The sequence below is a fragment of the Lutra lutra genome, chromosome 10 (genome assembly GCF_902655055.1).
Source record: "Lutra lutra chromosome 10, mLutLut1.2, whole genome shotgun sequence".
NCBI lineage: Eukaryota > Metazoa > Chordata > Mammalia > Carnivora > Mustelidae > Lutra > Lutra lutra.
Genome location: NC_062287.1, coordinates 1,711,957 through 1,738,633, shown reverse-complemented (window position 1 = coordinate 1,738,633; position 26,677 = coordinate 1,711,957). Strand labels below are relative to the sequence as shown.

The 26,677-nt window shown below is 46.8% G+C and overlaps 1 long non-coding RNA gene across 1 annotated transcript; it reads left to right on the top strand.

Moving 5' to 3' along the window:
* Positions 1-15,966: 15,966 nt before the first annotated feature.
* LOC125080129 (uncharacterized) lies at positions 15,967-25,036 on the top strand. Its single transcript, XR_007121216.1, has 3 exons — positions 15,967-16,058; positions 21,870-21,971; positions 24,850-25,036. It is a non-coding gene; the product is annotated as an uncharacterized LOC125080129 (long non-coding RNA).
* The last annotated feature ends 1,641 nt before the right edge of the window (positions 25,037-26,677 follow it).

Sequence of the window (26,677 nt, the reverse complement as noted above, 5' to 3'; positions counted from 1 at the left end):
GGTGGCTTCTTCCCTGCCTGAGGGTGACAGTGTGAAGGTGTCCCCCCTGTGCACACTGGAAAGTAAAAACGAAACTTAGTAGTCCTGCGGGAGCTTCCTACTCAAGAGGTCCCAGCACTCATGAACAATGTCTCCGTATTCCACATCCTGTCTACAACTCTCTGGAAAGCGACCGTTTTCTCACAGAGAGGTAATGAGTAGGGTCTGTTATCAAGGACCGGTTGGCCATTCTTGATGTGTTGAGGTTACATGCGAAGCGATTGTCTTGTCACCATTTGAAGAGTTCTCTGGGGTCCACAGACTGTGTTCACATCTGTGACATAAGAGTTCAGGCTTTTGATACCCACAGCCTCCCGCCGACCCCACCTCTGGGCTCTTAAACCAGAGTCCGATGCTCAAGGAGCAACTGCCAACCAGACAACTAGATTTGGGGTGTATTTTGGTCTGTTAGAAGAAACCGCCTCCCAACATTTTAAAGAAAGAAAAATTTATGTATACACAAAATAAGGGTAAACACATGAAGAGATGGAATGTGACTGTAAAGATGAAAATTTAAAAACATTCTAAAAAAAGGAATTGATAAGAAGTTGGCCAAAAAAAGAAAAACAAAAAAGAGGAAAGAATGTGATCAGGCTGGAGGCTAGAACAAAGCCATGCCCTAGATTTAGGGTATATTTTGATCTATTAGAAGAAATTGTATCCCAATTTTAAAGGAAATAAAAACCTTATATGTATACAAAAAATAAGGTTAAATACAATGAGGGATAAAATATGACTATAATAATGAAGGTTTAAAAAGATTTTTTTAGAAAGGTATTGTTAAGATGAACTAGTTAAAAATGTAAAAAGAGGAAAAGTTAAAAAAATTAGAATAAGAAAAAAAATTTTAATTAATTTAACTTTGCAAGACTAAAGAATCATGGGGAGAAAGCCATGAATTCTGTGTTGCTTTCCCCTCCTCTGGAGTTCGCAGTTCTCCTTGATCCGTGAGCTTGCTCGTGGCTGGGTGTTCTTGTTGATCGTCTGCGCGTGTTGAAATGATTCTCACGTCTTTGTCCGAGGCAGAATCGCAGCGCCCTTGCCAGGGCCGAGCTAAGTAATCTGCACGGGTTCGCTCTTGGGAGCTTTTGTTCCCTGAGCGCTTTCCGTACTGCTTTGGGGGACGGGAATGAAGATGGCAGCCGCCCAGTGTCCGGCCCAAGGAGCCGAGAGCTTGGCCCCATTCCTCAGTGCGCCCTCAGAGCAATGCAGTCAGTCCCTCCCGTCTTCCCGGTCTCCGGCCGCGCCCGAGTTCGCGCGGCTTGTGAGAGTGTTTCTGTCTCCGGCGCGCGGCCCCGTCTGGAGTCTCCAAACCCGACTGTGCCCCGGATCACAGTTTAAGGTAACCCTGAGCTGAGAGCTCCCTCCTCAGCTCATCTCTGTAGCCAGCGTCCCTGCTCCGATCCCTGGCAGCTCTGCCACGTTCAGTCTTTCTGTGACCCTGTGGGTCCTGAGACCACACTGTCCCCACGAGGGCTCCACTCCCTGCTTGGCCTCTGGAGCGATGTCCCTCTGATGAGCGGACTTGTAGAAGTTCCGGTTTTGTGCTGCTGCTGCGCCGCTTGCCAGGAGCCGGCCCCTCCCCCCCACGGTCTATGTTCCCGTCGCTTCGGGTTCACTTCTTCTTGAATCCTACCTTCCAGAAAGTGGTCGATTTTCTGTTTCTAGAATTGCTGCTCTTCTCCTCTTCGATCTCCTGTTGAGTGTGTAGGTGTTGGGATGGTTTGATAACTTACTAGCTGAACTCCTGGGGCCCGATGACATTTAGGTCTCCTACTTCTCGGCCATTTTGCTCCTCTGCCTTGACACCCTATTTCTAAGGCAGGAAAAGAGTGAGCTCAGATTGGCCTTCCCAGAAAATCGGTGTACAAGTTTGGATTATCTTCCAGGTGTTTCCTGAAATGTTATGTAGATTTGAATGGTGAGTCTACTTAAATGTAAGCTTAAATCTAATATCTTGAATAGCATTTTGATCATTCATGTAAGGCCACATCTCACTGAGGCTTAGGATTTCCTCCTCCATTGTCTTGAAGGGGATAAAGCCGGGATAAGGCAGCCCTTATTCTGAGACTAACAGGGCTATGGAGTGAGCTGACCAGAAATGCAAATTATAATGGCCTAAGGAACAAAATGAGCAAATGGCTTCACCCAGGCCAAAGTCACCATGCAGAGGTGTAGTGACACACAACTACAGGTGGGCAGTGGACACACTGGGAGCCATCACAACATGGAGACCCTGATGACCCTTGGTCTGGAGCAGAGTCCAGTCTGTAGGGTAAGGAGCTGGAGGGAGCTAGGCTGTGACTCAGGGCCCTGAGTAAGTGGACATAGCTCAGGGCACAGCTGCACTCTCAAGGAGGACAAAGGAGGGTCCATCAGCAAGCCACGGCTCTGTGGTAGGAATGAGCGAGAAGAGCAAGGCTTGGTGGGTAAAGTTGTCCCCTGGGCTCCACTTAGGGACACTGGCATCAAGACAAACTGTTTTGTTATTTTATTTTATTTTTATTTATTTTATTTTATTTTTTACTTCCTAGTTCTGTTACCTTTTAGCAGTGTAATCATCATCCAATATGACAATTCTAAAACAATGTTTGGCTCATACTTACTGTGGTGTGTGTCTTTTTCCTACTGGAGTCATTAACGTCATGAACCCAGAACCCATGTCTTGTACCTTTTTTTCTTTTTTTGTAAGCAAGACCAACTTTGATGGTAAGTCCGAGCCTTTTGATTTTTACTTAGACAAGATTAGTTTTAAAGGAAAGGCAGGAACATTTATAGGGCAGAGACAGGAAGACAAATCCATTCATTACATGAATTACTGGTATTTATGTGGGCTGGGAGTTGCTACCAGAGACCAAGTCTTAATTCTCTGCTGGGATTCAGAAACATCTGGTCATTTCGGGTGAACAAGTGAAAAGAGAGCATCAGACATTGCTCTGGGAGCAAACTCTTCCCATAACAAGAGAACCAAGGATTCCGGTTCTGCCCATTCACAAACCCATTCTGTGTCAGCCTCCTTCCAGCCCTGTGGGTTTGTGTCCGTCCTTGTTCTTCCAAGGACTTAGGTCTGAGGGGGTGAATTCTAAAATTCAAGGATGGGTTTTACTGACTGTCCCATAAGACATCAAAGCAGGTGAAACACGACTTGACAGCATGGATGTGTCATTAAATGATACCCAAGTGAGAACAGAGACGATCTGTGAGCCCGTGATGTTTTCTATCCCCAGAGACTGCCCTGCTCCCCCAACCTTGAAGGACCGAGACGTGTGAGCAGATGTCATGCCCGGGAATAACCACTGGCTGAGCCCAGCGGCTGTCTCGCCCCTCTGCCCATTTCACCCCTGCTGCCAGAGCTCTCTTTCTAGAGCCGTGCTTCTCGAGTGCGGTCTGCAGTATACCTGCAGGGGGATCATTGGATGCTTGTTGAAAACACTCAATAGCTAGACCTCAAACAGGGCCCACAGACTGGTAAAATCTAGGTGAACATCCTGAGAATTGGCATTGTCTGTTAAGTGATTCTTGTTTTCACTCAGGTTTAGGAACCATTATTCTAGAACTTACATTTTTTTACCCTGGTGTGTTCATACCCATTTTGAATTTTTTTTTTTCTGTTGTTTGTCAAACAAATTCGACCTGGTGAATGTGTCCCTTGGAGCTCACTCACAATAGGGCCTGGAGACCAGCTCTCCAGCCTCCTTTTCCTCTGCCTAGACCTAGTAGGTCCTAGACCATACTCTCCTCGTCATGCCTATGTGGGTCTGTGTCTCCTTCTCACAGTGATTTTTTGATTTCCTTGTTTTCTTATAGAACAAATTTCTACTACTTTTTAAAGACTAAATCTTATACATAAACCACTCTATGAGTTTTTGTAACTACCCCATGCAAAATTAGTCACTATTGTTTCCTGCTATGATGTTAATTTTATGTGTCCACTTGGTTAGGCCATGATGTCCAATTGTTTGGTCAAATCCTAGTCTAGATGTTGCTGTGAAGGTATCTGTGGGTGTGACTAACATTCGTAATCAGCTGACATTAAGTAAAGCTGATTGCCTTCCATGGTGTGGGTGGGCCTCATCTAATCAGTTGAAGGTTTGCAAGTCTAAGACTGAGCTTCCCCAAAGAAAGAATTTTGACTCAGCCTTTCAACATAAAAATCCTGCCTGTGTGTCAGGCTATAGGCCCATCCTGCAGATTTCAGACAAAACTGTGGTATCAACTCTTATCTGAAGTTCCAGCTTGCTGGAAATGGACTTCATACTTGCTGGCACCCATAATGGTATGAGCTAATTCCTTTCTTTCTCCTTCCCCCCTCCCTCCCCCTCCTCCTTATGAGCCCTGTTTCCCTAGATAGCCCTGATTAATGCACCTGACTCCTATACCACCACTTCTATTTACCTTCAAGTTAAGATGATAAGTTATTTACCTTCCTCACTGGAAAGGAAGAGTCGCAAGTTAGTCAGGGCACTGGCCTCATTCCTGGAGTGAACAGTCAGTGGGAAGACTGCTGCTCCCAGCTCCTGACCTGTTCCCCAGGATAGAGAGGAAAAAGACTTCGGCTTGCCAGACCTGTGTCTCCTCTCCAACACCATTCTCTAACACCTGTATGTTCAAAGGGGAAGGTGGCTTTTTCTGCAAATGCAAGCCATCCCCCGGATTTCTGCGAGCTCTCATGTGAAGCCTGTTGGTCCCTCACTGTTAGTGTCAAGCTCCCTTAACCACCCTTCTCATCTGTAGATTTTTGTGAACAGTCCCTGTGTGTGATGTTTCCTTCTGTTGACCCCCACGACTCCAGAGCCCAGTTCAGGGACCTGCAGTGTCACCATGCCTCATAACTGTTCGGGTCCTGGCTGCTAGATGATTCTCCATGGCCCCTTCCGCACCCTTGCATTGTCCCTGGGTGGCTCTGTGCCCCCTCCCCCAGAGAGGGGCGGTTCAGCTGTGCTACAGACTTCACAGTGTTGGTTTCCAGCGTCATGCAGAGAAGTTTCCCGGAACAAGGTGATCTTCAATTCAGAGTACCGTCATCGCTCCCTCTCTTCCTCATAAACACAGCCTGACAGCTTGATCTTAGCTTTGATTGCAAAGTCAGAGTGGTGACTTGCTTTCTAACCTTTTGTTTGGAACATGGATCACTTCAGAATGAAAGGTCTGTGCTTCCCAAGTGGCATTTTAATCAGAGGTGATTGTGAAATGAATGTGAATCTCATTCTTCTGTTGAAAACCCTCTAGCCAGCAGCTGTTTGCACCTCTTCCTCCTCATAGCACTTTACATCGTGGGGAGGCCTTTCAGACCAAGTCATAAGGCTTCAGCAGTCATAAGGCTGCTCTTTTTTCTTTAATCCTGACAACAGAGCTGGGAGGTGGTTATTAATGTCAAATAGTGGAGGCAGCTCAGAGATGTTAAGGGGATTGTTCAAGGTTACAGAGCTAGTCGTTCAAGGATACAGGTGTATATGTGCGCACACAGCAAGAGCTACTGTTTATTACTGTTTGTTACATGCAGAGCAGTAACTAAGAGCCTTGCACGCGTTCTTTCTTCTAATTCTTACAACAACCCCATGAAATAGGGACTGCCATTATTCTCACTTGAGAGCTGCAGAAATGCATGTAAGGAAGGTGAGCTGCTTGCACACAGTTGCATGACGAGTGAGCAGGGAGCTGGGTGTCGACCACAGGTGCTTGTGAATCCAGAGCCCGCCGGCCTCCCTGAGCCCCACTATGGTTGTGCCACCCGTGGAAGCACATGTGTGCACATGTGTACATGTGTGTGCATGCGTGTGAGTGTTTACAGGTGTGCATTACGCTTCACTGTGTTTCACGAAGCAGTGAAACAGCGGAGGCTGCTGGGAAGAGACACAGCTGGGAGCCACGTGGAGCCCAGCACGGCTGCAGTCCGGAGCTCACGCGGGCCGTGCGCCTCACTTTCAGTTAGTCCTGATGCTTGCGCATGGCCGGGGTGGACATAGGTCCCTGAAATCCAGAAATACCCAGAAACTGTATTTCAGGCCATGTCCTGCCAGAACTCTATAGCAGTCCTGGCGATGTGTCCGGGTTTGCCTCCTTTCCCTTCCTGTCCATCCTGGAACAGCAGTTTAGAGCAAAACCCAGACGACCAGGCTAGATAGCAGGGAAGGGGCCCAGGGGACCATGCTGGGGGAGAAGGGGGTGTTCATGACAGCCACGAGAGAGCGGGTAACTGAGGAGTTCGGGGTCTGCGAGTCTAGGAGCAGTAAGGAGAGGAACTAGAGAGAAGGACGGGTGGGTGTGTGATGGGTGTTGGGGGCCTTCACGGAATCCAGGCCCTAATGTGGTTCTTTGTCCATGCTGACTGCTGGATAGCTGAGTAGATAATGGACGGAATGAAGGTACGAGGGATTTGAAACTGTTTGGCCTCAATACCATATCTGACTTATTCTCCAGGCACCTGAAAGGGGATACAACGAGCAAGATGGTTTGAGGGACTTGCGTCTGTCCTTGTCTAGCACACAACCCACAATTCCTATCAACACCCTAATTTCTTAGTAATCCCTCCTTTGTGCCATTCGGGAGTGAACAATGCCCTCTCTCTAAAGGCACCGAGTCCTTCACTATCTGCCTCCCCTGAGGCGGTGACAGGTGTGTGTCTTCAGTTCAGCCCGTCAGACTCGCTTTCCATGACCATGGCATGGGGCTTCCCGGCTGGCTGGAGGTCACCTCCTCAGCAGCAGATCAGCTAGTGACTCTCTGCCCTTGATCCTCGCCTCACCCTCGACTCGGATAAGAGTCTCTGTGTTCAGGCATGATGGAACCCAGGAAAGAAGGAGCCTGGGTCCCTGGGTGACCACGTGGAGCAGAGGCCCCTGTAACATGTATTTAACCCAGAGGAGAAGATGGATTTTTTCTGGGAACATCAAGACTCTGGGGCCAGCTGTGTGAATCTCTGGCCCCTCTCTGAACCTCAGCACCCTCATCATGAAAATGCAGATGATGATCCCAGTCCTATAGGGCAGCCATGAGGACAGGGGACAACAGCTCTAGGTGCTTGCAAAATCTATGTAATTGATATCAGAGGTCTTCAGACACCAGCCAGTGAACTGGGGCTAAAATAAGGACAACACAGTGGAATATCATTAAGTCAAATGGACACCATCTGTAGGACAGTCCTTTACCCTGAACTGATGACCTTCCTAATTGGAGAGGTGATGAAATTCATTTTTGTATAAGCTGAGGATGATTATAAACAGTACCTGTGGGTTCTTGGACTCAGAACCTGGAGCTGTGGTTGTGTGTCAGGTGTGGCTGAACTCGGGCCCCAGAGGAGAGGAGAAGGGCAGCAGGGAAACAAGGGAGGTACGAAAAGTCAAGTTCAAGCAGGAAAGGGGGCTCAGTGATCAGTGGATTGCCTCTCAGCTCTAAACCCACCATTCATCGCCTGCTTCTGGGACGGTGGTGATGATGGCAGGAGACCACTGTCGGGCCTTTCCCATCTGCAGGAAGGGTGAATTCGCCTTTTCTAGCACAGAGCCCTTTTGTGGGAAGGTGTTTTAGGAGGTGGAGCCTCTCCTTCTCGTACTGGAGGCTGCTCTTTGGTTTCTTTCTTGCTCCTGTCACACAGTCACAGCCACAGGAGTGAGGACAATCTGGCGGCCCTCCTCTCTAGCCCCCTGTGTGTTTGCAGCCCCAGCTCCGACCCTTGACGGCTGCTCCCCTCTCTGAGGACAGCCCCGTGTAGCTCTCGTGTTGCCCTGCTGCTGAGTGGTCCCCCACCCTTGACTCTCTCTGCGGGCTCCTTGCCAGTGTCATCCAGACATAACCCGGAGGGATGTCTCCTGCTTGCCGGGTACTGGGACAACCCAGGGAAATTTCTTTTCCATCCAGAGGACTGAAAATGTGCCTCCAACAAGGTCTAAATCCCAGCTTTGCACAGGGGCCCTCTTCCAAGTTTGTTCCTTCTTGAGATATTGTTTCCAGGCCCTGGAAAGTTCTTTAGGGTCACTCCCCTGTTATAATGATGTTCGATATTAAACTTACTTGTGTGGGGCGCCTGGGTGGCTCAGTTGGTTAAGCATCTGCCTTTGGCTCAGGTCATGGGGCCGGGGTCCTGGGATTGAGCCCCGAGTCGGACTCCCTGCTCAGCGGGGAGTCTGCTTCTCCCTCTCCGTCCGTCCCTCCTTCTGCTCAGGCTTTGTCTTGCACTCTCTCTCTCCCAAATAAATAAATAAATAAATAAAATCTTTAAAAAATAAAATGTAAGGAAAAACTTTCCTGGTGTGTTTTCTCTCTCCTGACTGGAGCCTGACTGTTAAAGGATTGAGGGAGGCAGTCATGCCCCACAGATGGGGTTTGGGAAGCACTTTGGTCATGTCCTTCGGCTGAAGTGCTAAGCTCCCTGACAGCGGGGCACAGGATGCTACTAACCCTTGTCACAGGGCGGCTTTGTAATTAATCACGCAATAACCTGTGTTTGATTTTGATGAAGTGCCAAGTGAAGTGAGTGCTTTGGGAGCCCAAGTGGGTTGCTGCTCTTGACTCTTATGGGCGAAATGATGACTGCAAGGACTGTGATTTGGGATTGATTTTTTTCAATGCACTTGAGCGTTTACAAAAAGAAAATGACACACTCAGTCCCTCTAACTTCCAGCTTAAATGGCTGAGAGCTTCCATGACAGCCTCGAAAGGGTCTCCTTTCTCTTACAGCCGCAGGGCTGATATTGCTGGAAATAAAGTACAACGTTTACTTGTGCGGGTTGCTGAATTACAGTGATACTTAAATTCACAGTCTCATCAAGCGTCTCATGTGACATTTAGGACATTAGTTAGGAAAGAACACAACCATGGAACTTCAAATGGAAACAATCAGTTGGACCCCAGTAAAGCTGATGTTGAATCCCCATGTCATTCTGAGCCTCCCTGATCCAAAAGCGTCAGCTTTTTCTCCATTGTCTGAGGAGGATAGCCCATCCTTGCTTGGAAGCCCTGTGATAACTCCCCTCGGGCAAGTCTTGGAAGTGGATTCTCATTTCTCTCCAGACACACCATGAACATACTAAACCCAGGATCAGATCTCACCAGGTGCTAAGGGGCTAGGACATACTATAACCCAAGAGAAAATAGCTTGTACACTAAAAGAATTGTAAACTCTGGGAAAGATGGGCAGGAGTGAATTCTAAGCATGTTAGAACAAGCACAGCACTTAGCTACACAGATAAAATAAAAATATTTACCACAGAGCATAGCGTAAATGTACCAGCAACCAAAGTGCTTTACAAGGATAGCCTACAGGACACAAATTGATCATAGTGGCTCTAGGAATAAAATAGATTGGTAACCCACTAGTATGTTTCTAAATTCTAGATGTGGAGCTAAAACCTTGCCTTGAGTCATCACAGTGAAGAATTGTGGCCCCTCAGTGGGTTTCCAGACCTTAGTCAGTTCACAGACCCAGAGAGGCCAAGCAAGTTGAGGAAGGACACTGTGCCATTGTTACAAACACTGACTGCAAAAAGAATCCTGTAGGCATTGATGAGAGTGAGAGGGTCTAATGCAATGATCTTTAAGGGAGTATGATGTCATCATTCCCAAATGATGTTAGTTGATGCTGCTGTGACTCCACAGTCAAAGTGGGGACTGGAACCAATGAAAGAATAGAGCCTTACTTCCGGTCATACTCACGGTGGGCTTTGTTTGCCCTACACTAACTCTCTGGCCTGGGCTGTCATCATGGCCACAATGACTAAGTGAAAGTCCCTGGAATGTCCTCTCCTGATCAAGACTGTGGACCAGAAGCGATACCCCATCTCTAGAAAAACTGCAGACTCATGTCGCCGTTGAAGATTCGAAAATATATGGGGTGATGCTATTGATCACATTCCCATTTAACTCTCCATGAGGCCTATGATGAAGTCAGATGGCTCTTGGAGAATGGCCAGAGGCTATTGCAAGCGTACTCAGATGGTGACTCCAGTCCCTGCTGCTGTCTCAGATGTGTCATCTCTACTGGAACGAAGCGACCAGAGCTCTGATGCTTGGTATGAAGCCAGTGGCCGCGCCAATGCCTTCATTTCCACACCAATATGGAAGGAACACGTAACAATCTTGGCTTTTACTTGGCAGGGTAACCAGTATAACTTTACGGTCCTGCATCAGGGCTGTCAGTTCTGCTCTAAGAGTGTTAATTTCAGGAATCAAGGAATGTGGATGGCTCTTCTCACTGTGATGCTTACTAACCCATTCACAGAATTTCTGTTTACCAACTGAGAAACTTGGAGCTCTGTGGGTTTGGATGTCTTAGTACTTCACTTAGTGCTTAGTACTTCACAGGGGAATGCTTCCACCAAAGGAACAATGGTGTTTCCCCTGAACTGGAAGATGAGACTTCTACCTGACCATTTCGGGCTCCTTACGCCGCTCGAACAAACAGGTGGAAGAGTTCCTGTATTTGTTGGCATTGCTGATCTTGAATACCAAGGGGAAACTGGATTGCTGTAGCACAGTGAGGCCAAGGAGGATTTTGTGTCTCTTGGTACTTCCATTCCCAATAGAAAAAGTTAATTAAAATGACAACATCATAAAGAGATAAGCCAGTCGATAACCTAGGCCCCTTGGGGATTAATGTTAGGGACCTTCCATCTGGTAAATAACCCAAATCAGCTGAGATTCTGGCTGAGGATGGGAGAAATACAGAAATCATAGTGAGAAATAAGAAGGATGATTGAATATCCACTAGAGTCTTGTAATCAGTTACAGGAACAAGATCTATAGGAGCCTTGCATATTTTTTTATTTGCTGATTATAAGTGTTCACTCATACAGATTAATAACTTTCTTTCTCCTTTGCCCATTTTTAAAATTTTATATACAGGTAGTTCTGGGTTAATTTTGAAATGTACTCATTAACAAAATACTCAGTGAGAATGTGATGGAATTTGGGAGTCATTAATGCAGCCAGACATGAATGAGTTTTGGGGCTGTGTACTTGCTGACTTTTGGGGAAATTCTTCACTTGTCAGGATAACTGTATCTTATGAGGGTGGAAAAACAGTTGTTTAAATGCTGTGTGGAATGTGTGTAGCATGTGGGTAGGACGGTGAGTCACCAAAGTGGGGACTGTGATACCAATCTATCTGTTGCTTTTCATCTCCAAATCTGTCGTGCATTACCTGCTGTGTGGTGACGGAGCAGGACTCCGGGCATTTCAGCTCTGCGGCGAGCGCAATGCCAATAAAGGGAGACGGGATACTGCAGGATGGAGATGTTTCCTTCTTGGTTCTGCGAGGCCACCATCTTGTACTTTCCCTACCCCTCCTACATGGCCTCCAGCAGCACATATGGCAAGACCCGGGTGGTGCTCCTGTCCTCCGCTTGTCCAGAGCATGCAGACCCTTCATGTTTCTCATCCTAGCCCGGTGACCGCCTCAGCAGGGCCCTCCCCGCAGACACTACACAGATGGACATTTGGGTGGGATAGAGGATGGCGTCTCTCTGGAGCTAGAGCTTGGATCAGCATTTGTTGTTCAGCGAGCGAGTGGGCTCAGCATCCTCAGGGCCTGGAGATGACAAGGAACTTGTATCTCTTCCAAAATAAAAACTTATGGGGACTTACCAATTTCACTTAATTAGATCATAACTCTTCTATGTACAGCTTTTGGATTCCCCTTTCTGTTCTTGCAGTTTAAATGAAAAAGGAGTGACAAGAAGGGAGACGGGGAAGCAGGTGGTGGTTGTAGAGGGTGCTACGGTGTCAGGCCTTTTCCTCCGCTCTCTGCCCTTTTGTAGACAAAACCACAGGTGGCGTGAGCTCCAGACCTGCAGAGAGAATTACCTCCCTCTTGTCACAGTTCAGTGATGAATCCGCCGTGACAGGAGGAGAAGAGGGAACGTAACTCTGGGTACACATGGCACCAGCATTAAATCAAGCTAGTTCATCCTGATTAACATGGGTTCGCTCAGAAGCAAATAAATGAGTCGTCACCTCTGGTTGAAACACACTCATGAGAAGAGACATTGTAGGACCGCTCCGGAAAGTATCGTTTCGATCCCTGAAATTGAAAAAAGATCTGACCGTGGAATTCAACAGTAGTCCCATCCCAACTGCCCATAGCTGAGGGCTGGCCGTAGTTTGCGAGCACCCACTTCCATTCCCGAGAGGAGGACATGAGAGCCCTCCACACCCACTTCCAGAACCCCTGTCCTGCTGTCTCTCAGGACCACAAGGGCCTTAGGTTGACTGAATGGCTTCTCAGGGGCAGGACCAGGGTCTGCGAGTGAGGCATTCCTTCCAGCCACAAAATTGAGGGGATCACCAAAACCCTTAGGAATAAGGACAAATATTCTCAAAAGGAAGGCCAAAATTTACGATGGACAAAATATCCAAATTTTAAATAAAGACAGAATTGATTTATTGGTCTTACCTTTTGCCATTGGCTCCGGTAGAGCACATGGTTGTATGGCTGAATGGGAAGAATCTCATTTCCAGGGATGAGGCGAACTCGACCTCCTGTCTGGAGTGTCTGGACTCCAGAGCACACAAGGGTTCACCGTCCATACCCAGCAGCAGAATCACCTGCTGGGCTTGTGGGAATACAGATTGCTCATCCCCAAACCAACCCAGAATTTCTGATTTAGCAGATCTGAGGTAGGACACCCAGCAATGTGCATTTCTAACTGGTTCCTGATAATGGGGTTCCTGCTGATGTAGGGATCACATTCAGAACCACTATGAAGAATAAGCCACAAAATAATAAGCCAGCAGGACCCATAGTAGGAGCTCCTTGAAAGGAAATACCTTTGATCCCTGAGTGAGTGGTTGAGATGTCATAGTGCCAAGGTCCGCTAATGAGTGTATTCTGAGGGGAGGGAATATTGAAGATGAATCTCTTACCCTTTGTATTTTTAAGGGACGTGTCATTACTCACACGGGATCGGGGAGGGGGTGCTCAGCTCTCTGCTGCCCAGGACAAGATGACCTATTTTAGACACTGGAGACAGTGGGACTCTGATGCCCACCCCCACGTTCTAGGGTAGGTATAACCCTAGACAGGGTTATACCCACAGGGTATATTTCAGGGCTTGAATTTCAACTTGGCTTCAAAGACCACCATTCTGTAGCGCTCCCCTTCACCCTTCCCCAGCTCTTCTTGACTCCCTTCCCTGGACTGCTACCCGGAGCCTTCCCGTAGTGATGCAGACAGACCCGGCCTCCTCGGTCCCCCTCCGAGATGGGTGGGACTGGACATGGAGGGGACGATGCACTTCAGGTCAGGCCAGGCCAAAGGACATCTTAAAAGCTAGCCATGGGTTGAGAACTAAATTTCCCAATTCCATTAAGCTGCCACTGCTCCCAACTGAAACCCCATTCTGCTGGCTTTATTCACAACACCTCCAAGTCTCATCCGGCAGGGGACCCAGGAAGGGGTTATTTATGGTTGTGTACACTTTATTTATGTATTTATTTTATTTTTTAATAATTTTTTTATAATGTCATGTTAGTCACCATATAATAGATTGTCAGTTTTTGAGGTAGGGTTCCAAGACTCATTGTTTGCATATAATACCCAGTGCTCTGTGCAATACGTGCCCTCCTTAATACCCACCACTGGGCTAAACCATCCCCCTACCGCTCTCCCTTCTAAAATCCTCAGTCTGGATTCCCAGAGTCCATGGTTCGTCTTCCCCTCCAATCTCCCCCTTCCTTCTCCCCTTCCTTCTCCTAATGTCCTCCATGCTATTCTTTATGGTCGACAAATAAGTGAAACTTATGATAATTGTCTTTCTCTGTTTTACTTATTTCACTTAACATAATCTCCTCCAGTCCCATCCATGTTGATGCAAAAGTTGGGTATTCATCCTTTCTGCTGGCTGAGTAATATTCCATTCTGTATATGGACCACATCTTCTTTATTGTCCGTTGAAGGGCATCTCATCTCTTTCCATAGTTTGGCGATTGTGGACATTGCTGCTATGAACATTGGGGTACAGATGGCTCTTCTTTTCACTGCATCTGTATCTTTGGGGGTAAATACACAGTAGTGTAATTGCAGGGTCATATACTTTAAATGATGTTATTATTTATTTATTTTTTATTTTGATGTTCTTCTTTTGATTCAGTCTGACAGTCCATGATTTTATGACATGGCTTGGCACAACCTAACAACTTAAAAGATCGATTAAATTAAGTAAAAGGGTCAAAACACAAATTAGGAAATGTGAGAAAATATTAGTAGGGCCCTGGGTGGCTCATTCGGTTGATCGTCTGCCTTTGGCTCAGGTCGTGATCCAAGGGTTGTAGGATCAAGCCTCATGTTGGGCTCCTTGCTCAGTGGGGAATCTGCTTCTTCCTCTCCCTCTGCCCTTCCCCCCTCACACTCAAGCATGCACACTCTCTCTGTCAAATGAAATCTTTTAAAAAAAATTAGCATCACTGAGTGAAATAAGTCAAGCAGAGAGAGTCAATTATCATATGGTTTCACTTATTTGTGGAGCATAACAAATAGCATGGAGGACAAGGGGAGATGGAGAGGAGAAGGGAGTTGAGGGAAATTGGAAGGGGAGGTGAACCATGAGAGACTATGGACTCTGAAAAAAGATCTGAGAATTTTGAAGGGGTGGGGGGTGGGAGGTTGGGGGCACCAGGTGGTGGGTATGGTAGAGGGCACGGATTGCATGGAGCACTGGGTGTGGTGCAAAAATAATGAATACTGTTATGCTGAAAAAATAAAAAATTAATTTAAAAAAATTAGCATCATTGCTATTTCAAAATTTCTGTTCTTTCTACTTATATGACTACCTGCAAGTCCTTTAGGCTGTGGGCTTTTGTTGTTGTTATCTTTTCTATTATAGCACTGAAGAGAATGGATGTAAGTCTGTGATGGTCCTGCTGGAAAGGAGGCAGGAAACCATGTGCTGTCAGCCAGAAATGAATTCAAATGAAGACAGTGAAAATGGAGATAAATACTCAGATCTTCTCCACCTTATCTCATTTTCCACCCCCACCACTACCCCCAGGTGGGGGAAGGGAAAACATCTCTGACTCCCAAGTCCTTCTCTGGATCCCAGGGTTTCCAGAAGAATGGGGAGTTAGGAGAGGTGTTGAAGAAACATCCAGGGAGTCATGTGCGACTCGGGTTGTTCAAGCACAGGCTGCAGGTGTTAGTGAAGATAGTAGGACTCTAGACACCATGCAAAGGGGCAGTCAAGGAACGGAGCCAGGGAATGAAAGGTTTTCGAGGCCCAGGATGTACTCTCCATGTTCCGACTCTGTTCCCTGCTGCACATCTGCCTCATCTTTCTAGTTTTGCAGGTTGGCTTACTGGGGAAGGTAGGTGTACTCTCACTTCCAACATTATCCACTCCCCCCATGAAAACAGTCCAGGCTGAGACTATAGTAGCGTCATTGCCACTTTGGCTGTGGAGGAGGGTTGTCTGATTGCCCGGCTAGCTGCAGGTGGTCAAGCAGGGTCCAGTCAACGTCAGTTGGATGAAGTGTCATCAGTCGGGTGCACTCCCCTTGCTACTTGGGGTTCTCACTGGTTGGATAAAATGTATAGACAGATGGGAAGTCCTTGTTCTTGGGCTTGGAAGATGCTCCCAAATTATCCCCCACACTGGGTGAGTGCCTGGCGAGAATGTTTGTGAGAATCAACCATCGGATGTGATTTAAAGCAAACGACCTTGCAGGTCTCCTCTGACGCCACTCTCACAACATGACTGACAAGGAAAAATGGAGAGAATGCAAGAGGAGGGACAGCACTAGGATTATGCCTCCCTTCATGACATTTTGAAGATTAATTCAATGTTTTCGTAAGAGCTTTAAAGATAAAAGGGACTGGAAACAACATTATGTCTTTACTACCAATTCCTCGGAAAGGAGGTTGAGAGATGAATTGGTTTCAGGGCTGTAATTTGCAATGACAGTCACTGAAGAATTGCCTTCACTGTGTTTTACAGCATCTTTCACCTCATGGAGACTTACATAAGGCCCAAGAAACTGGATCTCTGAGAGGAGAGGAAACTAGGACTTCAGGTTTATCAATTAGCCCTAAGGTAAGCTTACCATACCCACTCTATGTAATCAATCCTTCACAAATGGTGTGTCAGGGCTGGAACAGCCCCTAGGGGTGACCTGGTCTCACTCCCTCATTTTACAGATGAGGAACAAAAGCCGGGAGCTCGGTGCTATCATTTGGGTCTCCTCATGCTCATCGAAGTCACAGAAGCACAGACCATTTCTTTACGTGGTGTGGTTTGGGGGATTCTGGGAAGCCCTTTTCTAGAAACTTGAAAATATTGTAGTTATTAGCCTATTACTTATTGTAAGAGCCACACCAATTGTAATTCCTAAATTTCCATGAAGCAGGACTTTTTACTGCCTGTCCTCTTTAGACATGAAAATACCGCAAGGACAGACACTAGATTGATTTAGCCACCCATTGTGACGTTAACTGGAATAATAAAGGAAATGGACTCAGAAGTCAAAGGAATGGGAGACTGAGTCTCCTCCTTCCCCACACGAGCTGTGGGGCTTCTGACAAATTATTTCCCTCTGGAAATGTCAGTTTTATCATCTGTAAGATGGGAAAACTGAGTATCAGTCTCATAGGGCAGATAGGATTACACAAAATGGCTTAAAGCCCGACTTGACTCCTAATCAGCACTGAGTAAATAACGTGTAAATGGTGGTGACCCAATAAATGGAAGCCACAGTCTTCGTCGTCCTCCTCGTCATTTCTGGGCACGGGTCTAATGCAAACAGAGTCTTCCCAGTGGAGGATGGGCCTGTGATAAGAGAAGAAGAAAAGAAGGAACGTGGGTGTAGAAAAGGAGATCTAGGACATGGAAGAAATCCTGTGTCTTTCATAGTTTGGTAGATGATCGGTTCTGGCTTATGCTGACCAAATCAAGACTCTCAGGGACTCATGGGTTAAGATTAAAAAAATATATCCCTTGAGTTCAAGACATTCTCAGGGATTGTTACGTTGCTATCAAAGTTGCCACCAGTCATGTTTCAATCATTTGATTCTTAAGAAGTCTTTCAAAAGTTAAATGAGACATAACCAATGGAAGCAAATGTGGGTGTATGTTCTTTTCACTCGGTTTTCAAGAGAAAATGTTTGGAGCTTGTTTTTCATTTGAGCATAGAAAGTTTTGAGGACCTCTTGGTTTGAGCCAAGGACCTGAGGACATGTGAAACAACCCTGAGCCAACCACGTCTGACTTGGGGGTCTATAGAGAATTCCGGAGGTCGGTCTGACTCCAGTTCCTCAACCTGCCATGAAACCCGCCTGACCAAATCTGCTGTTCCTGGGAGCAGGGCGAAGAGAAGTCAGCTGTGTACAGAAGAATGAAGCTTGACTATTCCCTTACACCGTACACAAAGATAAACCCAAAATGAATTTTAAAAACCCCTCAATGTGCGGCAGGAATCTGTCAAAATCCTATAGAAAAACAGGCAGTAACCTCTTTGTCATCGGCCACAGCAACGTCTTTCAAGATTTGTCTCCAAAGGCAAAGGAAACAAAAGCAAAAATGAACTTTTGGGACTTCATCAAGATCAAAGCTTCTGCACAGCAAAGGAAGTAGTCAAGAAAACAAAGAGGCAACCCACGGAATGGGAGAAGGTATTTACAAATGACAGTACAGACAAAGGGCTGATATCCAAGATCTATAAAGAACTCTTCAAACTCAGCACACACAAAACAGATAATCATGTCAAAAAATGGGCAGAAGACAGGAACAGATACTTCTCCAAAGACATACAAATTGCTAACAGACACAAGAAAAAATGTTCATCATCATTAGCCATCAAGGAGATTTAAATCAAAACTGCATTGAGATACCACCTTGCAAGAGTTAGAACAGCCAAAATCAACAAGACAGTAAACAACAAGCATTGGAGGGGATGTGGAGAAAGGGGAACCCTCTTACACTGTTGGTGGGAACACAAGCTGGCACAACCACTTTGGAAAACAGTGTGGAGATTCCTTAAGAAATAAAAAATAGAGAAGTTGAAGCTAATGCATTTTATCTATTTGATACATGTAGGTTCCTAGAGTCAACATGAAGATGGCCTGTTTCATTTTGGTGGTAGAAACCAAAATGCTCCAATTGGCAGCTACTCCAAGATTCAGTAATGGAGAGGTTGGACCCTCCAGTAGAGAAGACCTTGCCTGTTTATCACACCATCAAGGAGCCTGAAGTTTTTATCAGGAGAATCCATGGTGAGGAGGAGAAGGTACTAGATCCAGGGAAGTCTGAGTTTGAGTCCTAGCTCTACTTTTTATTCCCTGTGTAATTCAGATTGAGTCACTGAAAATTTCTGGGTCTCGGTGTCTCATCTATACTTTTAATGCCATTCAGATCAAAATTCCACCGATATTTTTCAAAGAGCTGGAGCAAATAATCCAAAAATTTGTATGGAACCAGAAGAGACTCCGAATCACTAAGGAAATGTTGAAAAACAAAAATAAAACTGGGGGCATCACGTCCCCTGATTTCAAGCTTTACTACAAAGCTGTGATCACCAAAACAGCATGGTACTGGCATAAAAACAGACACATAGACCAGTCGAACAGAGTAGAGAGCCCAGATATGGACCCTCAAGTCTATGGTCAGTTAATCTTCGACAAAACGGGAAAAAATATACAGTGGAAAAAAGACAGTCTCTTCAATAAATGGTGCTGGGAAAACTGGGCAGCTATATGTAGAAGAATGAAACTCGACCATTCTCTTACACCGTACACAAAGATAAACTCAAAATAGATAAAAGACCTCAACGTGAGACAGGAATCCATCTGAATCCTAGAGGAGAACATAGGCAGTAACCTCTTCGATATCAACCACAGCAACTTCTTTCAAGATATGTCTCCAAAGGCAAAGGAAACAAAAGCCAAAATAAACTTTTGGGACTTCATCAAAATCATCTCCAAAGTGAAGATAAAACTTTTCCTATCAGCCTCGGCCCTTGTGTGAAAAAATGACCGAACCAAGTGAAAATACTTGATAATTGACATATAGATGAAGGCATGGTGACTCTCACTCTGGCTCATTAATTTATCAGCTAAATCAAAAAGCCTTTAATTTACTTTTCCATGGGCTCTCTGGACAACACAGATTTGTCTAGAGCTCAAGGCTGATTTCTTCCTGTGTGAGGTTTATAGAAGTTTCACTAAGGAGTTCTCGGTTCTCGGCAAAAGAAGTTGGGAGCTCACCAATCCTTGCAAACTCTCTTGATTCCTCAATAGTGCACATTTCCCACTATTCCCCCACCCCATCTCATCTCCCTCCGAATTCTCTAGTTACAGCTATTCTAACCATGTGACTCAAATAGGATCTGTCATATGGATTGAAGAGATGGGCACATGCGGCAAACACTGGGTCTCTGAATCATTCCATGCAACGTGTCAAACATGAACCAAGTTTCTCTCGTTTGCAAATAAAATGACCCCCTCACTATGTATACCCTGAGTTGCAATCACAGGTTTTGTTGTTTACAATACATTTGAGTGGGATCTTACTGGCTGTTTTTGAGCCAAGTACGATCATGTAAAACCATAACCCTGACATTGTTTTTATCAAAAGGTGAAGTTTATGTCCTCTTCTTTGGTATCTTGGTAGGTTTCTGGAGCTTCTTTGGTATCTTCGTGGGTTTCTGGAGACTTCTTTGGTATCCTGGTGGGCTTCTGATTGTTCCAGCCAATAAAGTATGGCAGAAGTGATGCCGTGTGACATCTGAAGCTGGTCACAAAGGGTCATGTAGCTTGTACTCCGTCCTGTGCAGCACGGGTTATTGGGGAGGCCGGAAATCCTGTAAGAAGTCTGGTCATCCTGAGAGCAGCACACTTCCTAGAGACGCTCTCTGTGGGTGTTCTGGTGAACAGTCCCCTCTCCGTCCCTAGCTGACATCTAGCAGCATCTGCCAGTCCTGCGAGTGAGCCGTCCTGGCACCCAGCCCAGACTAGCCTTTCAAGGATGGAAGCCCCCAGGACAACGGGTTTCCACCACCCGAGAGGCTAAGTGAGAACTGCCCGACCAAGCTTCTTCCACATTCCTGACCAACATATCTTGAGAAAGAGAGGGAAAAAGTTGTTTTAAACTCCTGCATTTTGGCACAAATTCTTACACCGCAAGAGTAATGGTGCAACAAGTCAATTAAAATTTTTGAAGCTCAGGGCGCCTGGGTGGTCCAGTTGGTTAAGCATCTGACACTCGATTTCGGCTCAGGTCATGATCTTGGGGTTGTGAGATGGAGCGCAGTGTTAGGTGCTGTGCTCAGCAGGGAATCTGCTTGGGATTCTTTCTCTATCTCTATGTCTATCTCTTTCCCTCTGCCTTTCCCACCTCTAAAAAATAAATACATCTTTTAAAAAATGTGAGGCTCTGGGAGATTATCTATAACCCAGGATTGCTGTGAGACATTAATGACACGGGGTCTGGAAGTGCCTCACAGCGTGTCTGTGCTCCAGTGACTCCTCAACTCTTCTCTCTGCCATCCTTCCATTCAGGGATAGGATCTTGGTTTAAAAAAAAAAAAAAAACCTAGAGGCTATAGATAGTTTGCTAATATTATTTTTTCTTTTGGCCCCATTAACCCAGTGGCTGTGGATTTCCAGAGAACTCCCGGTCAGTCACGAGTCTGAGGCACACTCGGAACTTTTCTTCATTGGGGTCCTTTATTCAGAACCTCCTCTTCAGTGCTCACAAGTTCTTAGTGATAGTCATGTTCATGTTAACTTTCTGTCTCCTTTAACTCCTCAGTGAGTTCCTTAACAGCAGGGACAGTGTTTGGTAGAATACTCTTTTAGTCCGTAAGTAGATCAGCAGGTTGTAAATCTTTCTTGAAGTTCAAGATCAGATATTTGAATTTTCAATGGTAGGAGACAAACCATGTGCTTTATGAGAGTCAAGAACATAAGGATTTACTCGTTGTGCCCAGTGTCTTCTAATTCTACTAGCTTGTAGATTATTATTATCTCATTGTTTACATGATAGTAGATGAAGCTATCATGATTTCTCTTTGCTTTCAACTTAAAAAAAAAATGTGTTCAAGATTCCTGGGGAGAAAACCACATTAGCCAGGGAAACGGACAGTAATCAGAGCAACAATCCCTCTTTCTCAAGTCATAAATCCCAGATATAAAAAAGAGAAAGAAAAAAAATTATGTAGAAGTAGACTAAGGTAATGCCACATCTCCCAGCTGCCTCGGACTCTTGGACCTTTTGAGAAATTTGAGCTATTTCATCATGGGTGAGGGTTTTGGGACTCTATTTGTGGAATTTATTTTTCATGGTCCAATGACGAAAATAACACTAAGTTCCACAAATAGATTTCAAGTGGGCCAAGCATTTCGGTTTGGGAAGTTAATCTCCTGAGCGGTGAGTTCCATCCAAGCCTGGGAGGGCTTAGGACAACAAGGACGTGTGAGAGCAAAGCAGCCAAGTCCTGCTTAGTCCTGGTCCTGCGTCACCAAGTGGGACTTGAGGGGGAGGGAGGGGAGAGGACTGTGAGGGATTTGCGTTGTGGCCCTTCTTTCTGTAAGTGCCCCCAGAAGCTATGGGGGCAGCACAGCCTTGCATAACAGGTCTTAACGGAAGACTCCTGACTCCAGCTCTTTTCCTCACGGACATGGTTGGGTGTCTTCATGGGTCCTGGGAGAGAACTACCCCAGCAGGTGTGTGGCCCCGTGAGGTGTGGAGTCGCAGGGTGGGAAGGAGTGATGGAGCACTTGGTCTCCCCGTGTCCTGCCCACCCTCGCACTACCTTCCCCGGACCCCTGCCCCACCCCCGGAGAGGCTTTATTGACTTGCTTTATTGGCTTTCTTACTGAGTTCATACCTAATCTCCAATCTCCCTCCCAGGCCAAGAAAACAAAACACTGCTGGGTCTGCGGCTTGAAGCTTAAAATCGAGTCGGCATGCTGCTGGACTCCTTCCGACCGGCACCTCAGACCAGGTGAGTGGGTGAGTGTTTTCCTTGTGACAACATCTTCACCTTGTAGCCAAGTTCCTTGTATTGAATTACGATCTGGTCCCATCATGCATTCCTTCAAGGAATTGCTCTATATTTAGAACTGCCAGAAACCCAATCTTTCCCCATCCAAACACAAGATTGCTAGAGAGGTTAAGTAAATGTGCCCTTGCTCCCACGCGGGAGAACAGAAAAGGCAGAGTGAAAATTGCAGACAGAATTGGAAGACAGAGTGGAGGGCAGGGTTCCGTTGTGGGCACGAACTGGAATATGAAGGCAAGATGGAAAATGACATTACACCGAAATGAAGGGAAAAGCGCAGACAAAATTGAGAAATATGAAACCACTTTCCCCCAAACAATGAGTACGGAAGAAAATTCAGGGCAGACCACAAGTGCATAAGACCTAGCAGCAGGGGCTCTGGGAACCCGGGAGGATTTGACACTCTGAGTTTTAAGTCTGTGCAGCGAGGGTCTGACAGATGCTTTGTAGGAAGAAGCTGAAGCGTCGCTGGCCCCTGTCCGAGATTACTGGTGCTGCAGGAGTCAAATCGTCAGAGATTTGGGAAAATCAGATGGAGGCCATGAAAAGTATGACAAGGATAATGTAATACTGAACGTTCGACAGGCTGTTGAATGGATTTAATCCTAACAGAAATCTTCCAACACTCTTGCTATTATTGTGCCCGTTTTAGAGACTGGAATGTTGAGGCACCGAGAACTGAAGTAGTTTGCCGAAGGGGAGGGCAGGGGCAGCGTGGTGAGGAGACAGGGGCAGCAGGAGTGCAGGAAACAAATGGAAGAAGAGGGAAAAGGCACCTGGAGGAGCAGCGAGACGAGGTTCTGAGGGACGCAGGGGCCATGGTGAGAACAGCAGCAGCTTTCGTGCTGAGCGAGAGGGTAAAGCCCGGTGGCTCCGAACGGAGCAACGATGCAATTGAATCCACATTTAAAAATCATTCTTCTGGCTGCGACAGTGAGAAGCAGCGACGAGCCGGGCTGGGGGCAGGATCTGCCTCCCCGCGGGAAGGGCCTGGGGGGTGCGTGGTGGCCTGACAGATGCCAGGCACTGGCTCTGCTCCACGGGGCCCCTGCTCTCCCCTGACTCAGCGTGGAGAGGGCGAGGTCCGCGACGGTCCGCACAGTCACACTGTGCCTCCTTCGTGACAGTGTCCCCCGGGGGGTCAGGCTGGGGGAGTGGCTTCTGTGTATGCTCGGGCAAGCTCCTGCTCAAGCCATGATACAAACTCGACACTGGCTGGTTTACAGAGCGATTCCATGTGAACTGTTTGGGAAACAGCCCAGTAAGGTAAGGGTGTCCGTCCCATACTCCTCCTGCCACTGGACGGGAGGGGGACAGACATGTGAATGCACAGGTGAGCCTGTCCAGTGTCCCAGGGACTGTGGACTTTGGTGGGAAAGCGAGCCCATGGCGATGCTCTGGGCTCCCCCATGGGAGGGACGCCTGCTTCCCATAACTACCACACGTGGTGCTCAGCCTTTCCCTCAGGCGCCTTCAAAGTTCAACTGTGATAAAAGTGACAGATCACTGTAGAGAAGATGTGCGAAGATGAAGGAAAACCAAATAAATTAAGATCTCACACAGTCAGGTCGCAACAAAGGCTTTCCGTTTATAAGACGGTTTTAAGGCTCGACACAGAAGAGCCTTTTGAGAATGAGTTCAAAGCGTTTCCTCTGCTCACCGCAGCTCCAAGAGTCAGCAAAGCATCCGCACCTACTAACTTTGATTCCCAAGTCATGAAAACCCCTCATTGTTTTTTCTTTTTGTTCCATAGGAAGTGTCATTAGCTCAGCCTTTATAAGCTTTCTTGCAAGTTAAATAGATGATCTCCCCTCTAATGACATGGCCAAGATGAAGGGGAGGTACCCAGCGTGGGCACAAAATTTAGGGGGTGGGGCATTCAGAAACTGGCAACCAAAATAAATAATATTTTCATGCAATGTTTTCAGAAATCAAAATGCCCCAACTTCCATCCTGAACAAAACCTCAGAACTCGAAATGCAGGCAGTTATCAGGACGAGTGACTTCTCCTTTTGCTTTAGGCCTCAAGGCAGCGGTGTTCCCCTCTGATGTTTTACGCGGCGATGTTCTTTGTGCATTTCATGTTCCATACAAGCCAGGGGCTGTTTCTCAGGCATCAGGCTCAAAGAGGGGGCGAAGAACAGAGAGCGTGCGAACTCTGCGTCTCGGAGGGCCTCTTGGATGCAACACAATTTGGCTTTAATTGGTTACATCTCCCCGAAGCATTATAAAATGCAGCCCGTCATGGTCTTAATCTCCAGCTTGTAGAGGAGCCCCCCGTCGGCACAACCTCCTTGTTGCCCAGGCAGCGGGGCGTTCTGCAAGCTCAGCGGTCTGCCTGGCCCCTCCTGGCAGGTGCCCTCCGTGTTGGAAGGGGAGGCTGATGACCCAGGCGTGATCGTACGGTGGCTTTCACGTAAACACGACGCAGGCAGCAGTCACACAGTCAGCACGAAGCTGTGACTCTGATGCCGCTGTTATGCTTTGCATGATGGCTTGAGCCATTAATTAGAGGATGGTTTTCCTCTTGAGATGCTGCTGATTAAAATATATGTACACTCTGCTGAAAAATAACTTCAGGGCAGATGGGAAAATAGTGAAGAGAGATCTCCAATAAATACCTTTGAAAGAAAGTGCGTTTTTGTGAAGAGGAAAAGACTTGTCCTCTTGCCCTGCTGGGAGCCGAGTCTCCCAGAGCCCTTTTGTGGTTGGCTGGGCCGGCTTTGCTTAAAGATAAAAGAGAGGAAGAATAAAGTGAATCAGCCGAACTTTCCATAGCTAACAACCAGAATTTTCTTCGGAGTTGGCTTTCTTCTTTTGTAATCACAGACACACGATTCCAGGTGCTTCCATGAACTACGCATGGCATTCTCCCTGTAAACAGGTGGAAGGACAGACCTTACCAGTTACAGAACCCACATGCTCACCAGTTTTACTGACCCTGTGCGCATCTGCAGACCCCCTCAGCATGAGGGAGCTGGGCCTTTTTGGTCTTTGAAAATGGACTAAAAGCTATAGCTAGGTCAGACCTTCGTGGGAGCCAGTGTAGGAGGTGTGGGAGCATTTCTGAGCTGCTCACAGACGACATCAGTTCAAGACTTCAGGAAGCATCCAGTGAGCCCGGAACATGGCCCATCCTGCCTTCTCCTAGCCTGGGCCATGATCTTGGATGTGGACTCTGCGGACCAGTGGCATTAACAGCCCCCGCGAGCTCCTCAGACAGTACACTCTCAGACCTGCTGAGTCCCCGTCCACACTGGGACTAGATCCAGGGAATTCTGATCCCCAGGCAAGTTTGAGAAGCACTGGTGTAAGAACATGGTGTCCACCAGCCTGGGCTTTCAAGACCATCCTTGTGGGCAGGAGGAAATATCACAGGAGCGGCCTGATGACCAGCGCCGGGACTTAAATGTGGACTCACAGACACAGACTGCGACTTAGATGTGGACTCACACATGGGAGCCCTCCCAAATGTGACAGCCCTTCTCAGCAAGGAGCGTGCCAGGGTGGGTGGGTTCCTAGACATGGATCTTCAATAAAAGGGAGACTTCGTTGTAGATCAGCCATTCTCAGATCTCTGGGAATTTTAGTGAAGGACATCCACATCAGTGAGGTTCAGTGGAGGTCAAGGCTGGGAGACGCTGAGGACTGAGTAGCTGGGAAGGAGAAAGATGGAAACCATCCTTTGGTGTCTATGGACTGGGCCATGCAAGACTCGGCAGGTGACAGTCCCTACTGGTTTGGTGTCACAGAGCCCTCCGGGTGGCTCCTAGCTGCTGTCTTGTTGACCGTTTTCACATTTTTTCTAGCCAGTTCCTTAAGCTCTTGGGTAGATTTTGCAACATACAAGTCAACATGGGTCTCTGACGAGCAAGTCTCGGTAAGAGCAGTGGTTTCCACTACGGAGCATCTGCTTTATATCAGACAATGTCCCGATGACTTGGAGTATCTCTTTTACCCACCTGATCCCCGAAGGAGGCATTTTCTCATTTTAGAATGAGGAACTTGAGACACAGGCACTGCTATTTCAAATTTTGCCCCAAACCATTGGATTTGTCCTAATTTGTTTGAATGACTAGGTAATGGTTCTTGCTGGTGCCCGTCCTGAGGGAGACCCGTCTTCTCCTTCAGTTGACCTCCAGCCACCATCTTTACTCATCTTTGTCATCTGTCCCCTGACCAATGACTGGCCACATCTTGCCACTCCTTGCCTTGTGGGTTCTTTTGAATATAGTCTTTGCTTACCTCTACTGTACTGAGGCAAACCACCTCTCTCCCCACAGAATATTTCATGGGTTATTTGTTCTACCATAAAGACCTGCTTCCTCTTGGGAGAATGACTCCCTGGCTAAGGAGAGCTGGAAGGTCTGGATGTCTTCCTTCTCTCCATGCCCACCATTCAGGTAAGAAGCTTCTCTCACCTCCTGCTAAAAATTCATCAGCCCAGGTATACAGAACTTTGGAACTGAAATGATCCCTAATGTAGGAAAAGGGAAGTTTCTTTTAAGCAGCAAGTCAGTCCTCCATTAGGATCAACACTCGTGTCCCTTCACCTGCTAAGGCAGGTTCATCCTTGAAGATCTAGGGTCTTCTAATCCTGGAATAACCTAGGAGGGTATGTCTCCAAGTTTCCCCCTCAAGGTGGTGGAAGGTAGTG